The 8233-nt window shown below is 29.0% G+C and overlaps 2 long non-coding RNA genes across 2 annotated transcripts; both read left to right on the top strand.

Annotated features, from left to right (window-relative positions):
• The first annotated feature begins 3375 nt into the window (after positions 1 to 3375).
• LOC127125599 (uncharacterized) lies at positions 3376 to 3946 on the top strand. Its single transcript, XR_007804754.1, has 2 exons — positions 3376 to 3505; positions 3717 to 3946. It is a non-coding gene; the product is annotated as an uncharacterized LOC127125599 (long non-coding RNA).
• A 3326-nt stretch (positions 3947 to 7272) lies between these two features.
• LOC127125600 (uncharacterized) lies at positions 7273 to 7839 on the top strand. The gene is made up of 2 exons (XR_007804755.1): positions 7273 to 7401; positions 7615 to 7839. It is a non-coding gene; the product is annotated as an uncharacterized LOC127125600 (long non-coding RNA).
• The last annotated feature ends 394 nt before the right edge of the window (positions 7840 to 8233 follow it).

Below are 8233 nucleotides of genomic sequence, written 5' to 3'. Positions count from 1 at the left end.
AAAATAATGTCAAAAGTATAAAGAAAAAGAATAATATATGACGAAACACAATATCAACAATAATGATTCAAAACACAAATAATAGTAGCGTTACATGAAAGCTATTGTATTTACATCATGTATCAATAATACCAAAACACACATTTTAACAAGTTCACTATTTATATGAAACAAAAGTAAAAAACAATTGCAAGAAAACAATAAAATAATTATTTAAAGAAAATATATATATGATTGATACTTCTGGTAAGGAATCATTCAAATAGTTATGAAGTTGGTCAGATGTAGTCTGTTTTGGGAAGTGATGTTGTTTGTGTTATGTTGCTTCAGTAGCGTACATGCAAATACTCCTATGCTATGTTGTAAAAATAGACATATGTCAGAGTATACTTTGTTTTGTCATCAGAAGGTCCTCCTTCAATGACTTTTTTGGATCCTATGTTATCCCAGGACAGGTCAACACTGAAGGGAAATTGAGTTATATTATGCAGCAGGGAACACAATTTTCCCTTAAGTAATCCTTATGAATGAGCATGACCAGTAATAGAAACGGTTACCTCTTGAGGCGATTAAAACCATTGATAGAGAAATGGATGAACACTCAAAAGCGGTGAACAAATAAAGACAACTCTATCAGTCCACACGAATAAAGTATCTTCAATCTAAGTGCTAGATGATACAAATAAAGATTTTAAGTGTGTGTGTGTGTGTGTGTGTGTGTGAGAGAGAGAGAGAGAGAGAGAGAGAGAGAGAGAGAGAGAGAGAGAGTAGAAGTATGGCTCAAAACCAAATTTCATCAAGTGTGAAAGTATTGCATAATGGTTCTAGTTATAGAACCACTTGTGTGGGATCCAATCTAAAAAATCCAAATTAAGTGCACTCAACCTTATGGTGTAATTTATTTCACCTAACCACTTGATGTAGATGGTGAATGGAGTTTCTTGAAATTGTGATGTTGATCTCCAGTACGACGACGCGGGATGGGCCGACAAGGTTAGAACTCCAAGGCCTAATTTAGTTTTAGCTTCAAAATTTTGTGTGAACCAATCTTTATATCTTGGGTTAAGTGGAGTGGATTTGAGATGAATTACGCCTTAGCTATTTAGGCCTTTGATTGGTCCAGAATACTTAAACATTTGTCTTAATATTTTAGAGTACATATTATTTTTCATTCACAAACACTATTTGTATTCAATGCATTTTTTGATTAGGTTAATCAATTTTTATTCTTATATTTTAAAATTATTTTTTGAACTGATTAATGCATTTGTTTTTAACATTTAAAAAAGGTAAAAATTTTAAAACAAGAGATTTTATTTCCATTTTAAAAGAAATTATTTATTAAAAAGTTGTTAGAAATTTTTATTAGTAGTGCCTAAAAGATGTTAATTTCTCATATTGTAAAAGAAGAAAAGATGGCTATTGGTATCAACAAAGTGCATTTTTTCATTGCAATATTATACGTTGCATCTATTTTAAGATCAGGTGTCATATTTACAAGCTACAAAACTCAAATTATTATATTACATTGTTTTTCATTTGGTTAATTCATAGTTTTTCTTTTTCATTTAACAATTAATTATATTTTTCAATTTGTTTATGATAGAGAGAGTATAATGTTCTTCCATTTAAAAAGACTTTATAAACTCAAAATTTCTATATGCACATAAAATCTTACAATAATCTATTTATCACAGGAGGAGACATTGATACACAATCCTTATGGACTTATTGCATTGGAAAAGGTCCCTGTCCAAATAATGATCCAGGTTGTAGCATTTTTTGTCAACAAAAAAAGATTTCTTGTTAGCAAGTGTATTGCAAATCAATGTTGATGTAGTGGATAATTGTACCATCTTCTCAAACTATTTGTAAACGACATCAAAATAAGTTTAAAATAAAATACTATATTTAAGTTTTGATAGTATTGTTATATATTTTTCTTTAGTCTAGTTTTTCTTCAATTATTTTTATTAATTTATTAACAAATATTAACCAAACTCTAAATAATGTCAAAAGTATAAAGAAAAAGAATTATAGTATGATCAAACACAATATCAACAATAATAATTCAAAATACAAATAATGATAGCCTTACATGAAACCTATTATATTTACATCATGTGTCGATGATAACAAAATACTCATTTGAACAAGTTCACTATTTGTGCGAAACAAAAATAAAAAATCATTGCAAGAAAACAATAAAATAATTATTTAAAGACAATGTATATATGGTTGATATTTCTGGTAAGGAATCATTCAAATAGTTATGATGTTAGTCAAATGCGAGCAATTCCTGATATGATGTTGTTAGTATTCTGTTGCTTTGATAGGAGAGTATATGTAAAAACTCTGACGCTTGAATTGTACAAATAGAAAGATGTCAGAGTATAATTTGTTGTGTCATCAGACAATCTCGCTTCTATATCTTTTATTAATTATATGTTATCCTAGGGTAGGTCAACACTGAAGGGAAATCGAGTTACAATATGCAACAATAAACAAAGTTTCCCCTTAAGTCGTCTTTAAGAATGAGCATGACCAGTGATAGAAACAAGTACCTCTTGTGGTAATCAAATCCATTGATGCAGAATCAGATGAAAACTCCAAAGCTTTGAACAAAGATCAACGCCTCTACTCAGTCCACACGAACAAAGAATATTCAATCTCAATACTAGCTGATACGAATGAAGACTTTGAGAGAGAGAGAGAGAGAGAGAGAGAGAGAGAGGGAGAGAGGGAGAAAGATAGAGAGAGAGAGAGGAGAGAGAGAGAGAGAGAGAATAGAGCTAGGGTTCAAAACAAAATTATATCAAGTGTGAAAGCATTTCATAAGGGTTCTATATATATAACCACTTGTGTGGGCTCCAATCCAAAAAAACCCACTTAAGTGCACTCAACCTTATGGTGTAATTTATTTCACTTAACCACTTGGATGCAGTTGGTGAATAAAGTTTCTTAAACTGGTGATACTGACTTCAGTACAACGACACGGGATGGACTTGCAAGGTTGGCACTCCAAAGCCCAAGTCGGTTCAAGATTCAAGTTTCCGTGTGATTTGACCTTTATATCTTGGGTCAAGTGGACTCGACTTGAGATGTATTACGTCTCATCTATTTTGGCCTTTAGTCGGTCCAAAATACTTAAAAATTTGTCCTAATATTTTAGAGTACATATTATTTTTTATTCATAAACACTATTTGTATTCAATGTATTTATTGACTGGGTTAGTGAAATTTTTATTCTTATATTTAAAAAAAATTTGGTATGAATTAATGCATTTGCTTTTAACATTTAAAAAAGGTAAAAAAAATTGAAAACAAGAGATTTTATTTCCATTTCAAAATAAATTATTTATTAAAAAGTTCTTAGAAATATCTATAAGTAGTGTCTCATAGAGGCTCCTTTCTCATATTGTAAAAGAAGAGAAGATGGCTATTGGTATCAACAAAGTGCATTTTTTCATTGCAATGTTATGCATTGCATTTGTTTTGACATCAGGTACACTATTTACAAGCTACAAAACTCAAATTATTATATTACATGGTATTTCATTGGGTTAATTCATATTTTTTTCTTTTTTATTTAACATTTAATTATATTTTTCAATTTGTTTATGATAGAGAGAGTATAATATTCTTCCATTTAAAATGACTATAAATTCAAAAAAATCATGTGCACACAAAATCTTACAATAATCTATTTATCTCAGGAGGAGTCATTGATTCACAATCATCATGGACTTATTGCATTGGACAAGGTCCATGTCCAAATAATGATTCAGGTTGTAGTAATTATTGTCAACAAAAAAAGATTTCACAGGTTGGCAAGTGTATTGCAAATCAATGTTGTTGTACTGGATAATTGTACCATTTTCTCAAAATATTTGTAAACGCTATCAAAATAAGTTTAAAATAAAATACTATATTTAAGTTTTGATGATATTGTTATATATTTTTCTTTAATTTAGTTTCTTTTCTATTATTTTTATTAATTTATTAACAAATATTAACCGAACTCTATATAATGTCAAAAGTATAAAGAAAAAGAATAATATATGAAGAAACACAATATCAACAATAATGATTCAAAACACAAATAATAGTAGCCTTACATGAAAGCTATTATATACATCACGTATCAATAATACCAAAAGACTCATTTTAACAAGTTCACTATTTATTTGAAACAAAAGTAAAAAACCATTGCAAGAAAACAATAAAATAATTATTTAAAGAAAATGTATATATGATTGATATTTCTGGTAAGGAATCGTTCAAATAGTTATGAAGTTGGTCAGATGCAGTCTCTTCTGGGAAGTGATGTTGTTTGTGTTATGTTGCTTCGATAGCGTACATGCAAATAATATGATGCTTAGTTGTACAAATAGACATATGTTAGAGTATACTTTGTTTTGTCATCAGACGTTCCTCCTTCAATCACTTTTTTGAGTTATAATATGCAGTAGGGAACAAAATTTTCCCTTAAGTGATCCTTATGAATGAGCATGACCAGTAATAGAAACGGTTACCTCTTGTAGCGATTAAAACCATTAATGGAGAAACTGATGAACCCTCAAAAGCGGTGAAAAAATAAAGACAACTCTACTCAGTCCAGACAAACAAAGTATCTGCAATCTAATCTCTAGATGATACAAATAAAGATTTTGAGAGAGAGAGAGAGAGAGAGAGAGAGAGAGAGAGAGAGAGAGAGAGAGAGAGAGAGAGAATAGAAGTATGGCTCAAAACCAAATTGTATCAAGTGTGAAAGAATTGCATAATGGTTCTATTTATAGAACCACTTGTGTGGGATCTAATCTAAAAAAATCCCACTTAAGTGCCCTCAACCTTATGGTGTAATTTATTTCACTTAACCAGTTGGATGCAGTTGGTGAATGGAGTTGTGATCTTGATCTCCTGTACGACGATCTGGGATGGACCTAAAAGGTTAGAACTCTAAGGCCCAAGTAAGTTTTAGCATCAAAGTTTTGTGTGAACCGATCTTTATATCTTGGGTTAAATGAAGTGGATTTGAGATGAATTACGCTTCAGCTATTTAGGCCTTTGGTTGGTCCAGAACACTTAAAAATTTGTCATAATATTTTAGAGTATATATTATTTTTCATTCATAAACACTATTTGTATTCAATGCATTTTTTGATTGGGTTAATCAATTTTTGATTCTTATATTTTAAAATTATTTTTTGAACGAATTAATGCATTTGTTTTTAACATTTAAAAAAGGTAACAAATTTAAAACAACAGATTTTATTTCCATTTTAAAAGAAATTATTTATTAAAAAGTTGTTAGAAATCTTTATTAGTAGTGCCTAAAAGATGTTCCTTTCACATATTGTAAAAGAAGAAAAAATGGGTATTGGTATCAACAAAGTGCAGTTTTCATTGCAATGTTATGCATTGCATCTGTTTTAAGATCAGGTGTCATATTTACAAGCTGCAAAACTCCTATTATTATATTACATTGTTTTTTATTGGGTTAACTCATAGTTTTTCTTTTTCATTTAACAATTAATAATGTTTTTCAATTTGTTTATAATAGAGAGAGTATAATGTTCTTCCATTTAAAAAGACTTTATAAACTCAAAATTTCTATATGCACATAAAATCTTACAATAATCTATTTATCACAGGAGGAAACATTGATTCACAATCCTCGTGGACTTATTGCATTGGACAAGGTCCCTGTCCAAATAATGATCCAGGTTGTAGCAATTTTTGTCAACAAAAAAAGATTTCTCAGGTTAGCAAGTGTATTGCAAATCAATGTTGATGTAGTGGATAATTGTACCATCTTCTCAAACTATTTGTAAACGCCATCAAAATAATTTTCAAATAAAATACTATATTTAAGTTTTGATAGTATTGTTATATATTTTTCTTTAATCTAGTTTTTCTTCAAATATTTTTATTAATTTATTAAGAAATATTAACCAAACTCTAAATAATGTCAAAAGTATAAAGAAAAAGAATAATAGTATGACCAAACACAATATCAACAATAATAATTCAAAATACAAATAATGATAGCCTTACATGAAACCTATTATATTTACATCATGTGTCGATGATAACAAAATACTCATTTGAACAAGTTCACTATTTGTGCGAAACAAAAATAAAAAATCATTGCAATAAAACAATAAAATAATTATATAAAGACAATGTATATATGGTTGATATTTGTGGTAAGGAATCATTCAAATAGTTATGATGTTAGTCAAATGCTAGCAATTCCTGATATGATGTTGTTAGTGTTATGTTGCTTCGATAGGAGAGTATATGTAAAAACTCTGACGCTTGAATGGTACAAATAGAAAGATGTCAGAGTATAATTGGTTTTATCACCAGACGATCTCGCTTCTATAACTTTTATTAATTATATGTTATCCTAGGGTAGGTCAACACTGAAGAAAAATCAAGATACAATATGCAACGAAAAACAAAATTTCCCCTTAAGTCGTCTTTACGAATAAGCATGACCAATGATAAAAACAATTAGCTCTTGTGGTGATCAAATTCATTGATGCAGAATCAGATGAAAACTCCCAAGCTTTGAACAAAGATCAACGCCTCTACTTAGTCCACACGAACAAAGAATATTCAATCTTAATACTAGCTGATACGAATGAAGACTTTGAGAGAGAGAGAGAGAGAGTAGAACTAGGGCTCAAAACCAAATTTTATCAAGTGTGAAAGCATAGCATAAGGGTTCTATATATTGAACCACTTGTGTGGACTCCAATCCAAAAAAAAACCCACTTAAGTGCACTCAACCTTATGGTGTAATTTATTTCACTTAACCACTTGGATGCAGTTGGTGAATAAAGTGTCTTAAACTGGTGATACTGATTCCACTACAACGACGCAAGATGGACTTGCAAGGTTGGCACTCCAAATCCCAAGTCGGTTCAAGATTCAAGTTTCTGTGTGATTTGACCTTTATATCTTGGGTCAAGTGGACTCGATTTGAGATGAATTTCGTCTCATCTATTTTGGCCTTTAGCCGGTCCAGAACACTTAAAAATTTCTCCTAATATTTTAGAGTATATATTGTTTTTCATTCATAAACACTATTTGTATTCAATGCATTTTTTGACTGGGTTAATCAATTTTTGATTCTTATATTTTAAAATTATTTTTTGAACGAATTAATGCATTTGCTTTTAACATTTCAAAAAGGTAAAAAAAATTGAAAAGAAGAGATTTTATTTCCATTTCAAAATAAATTATTTATTAAAAAGTTATTAGAAATCTCTATAAGTAGTGTATGATAAATTCTCCTTTCTCATATTTTAAAAGAAGAGAAGATGACTATTGGTATCAACAAAGTGCATTTTTTCATTGCAATGTTATGGATTGCATTTGTTTTGACATCAGGTACTCTATTTAAAAGTTGCAAAATTCAAATTATTATATTACATGGTGTTTCATTGGGTTAATTCATATTTTTTTCTTTTTTATTTAACAATTAATTATATTTTTCAATTTGTTTATGATAGAGAGAGTATAATATTCTGCCATTTAAAATGACATTATAAATTCAAAAAACTTATGTGTACACAAAATCTTACAATAATGTATTTATCTCAGGAGGAGTCATTGATTCACAATCATCATGGACTTATTGCATTGGACAAGGTCCATGTCCAAATAATGATTCAGGTTGTAGCAATTATTGTCAACAAAAAAAGATTTCACAGGTTGGCAAGTGTATTGCAAATCAATGTTGTTGTACTGGATAATTGTACAATTTTCTCAAACTATTTGTAAACGCCATCAAAATAAGTTTAAAATAAAATACTATATTTAAGTTTTGATGGTATTGTTATATATTTTTCTTTAATCTAGTTTTTTTTCAATTATTTTTATTAATTTATTAACAAATATTAACCAAACTCTAAATAATGTCAAAAGTATAAAGAAAAAGAATAATATATGACCAATTACAATATCAACAATAATAATTCAAAACACAAATAATAGTAGCCTTGCATGAAAGCTATTATATTTACATCATGTATCAATAATAACAAAATACTCATTTTAACAAGTTCCCTATTTATGTGAAATAAAAGTAAAAAACCATTGCAAGAAAACAATAAAATAATTATTTTAAGAAAATGTATATATGATTGATATATCTGGTAAGGAATCGTTCAAATAGTTATAAAGTTGGTGAGATGCAGCCAGTTCTTGGAAGTGATGTTAT

Source organism: Lathyrus oleraceus, chromosome 3 (assembly GCF_024323335.1).
Source record: "Lathyrus oleraceus cultivar Zhongwan6 chromosome 3, CAAS_Psat_ZW6_1.0, whole genome shotgun sequence".
In the NCBI taxonomy this organism is placed as follows: domain Eukaryota; kingdom Viridiplantae; phylum Streptophyta; class Magnoliopsida; order Fabales; family Fabaceae; genus Lathyrus; species Lathyrus oleraceus.
Note: the sequence above shows the minus strand (reverse complement) of the source record. Positions and strands in the feature narration are given on the sequence as shown.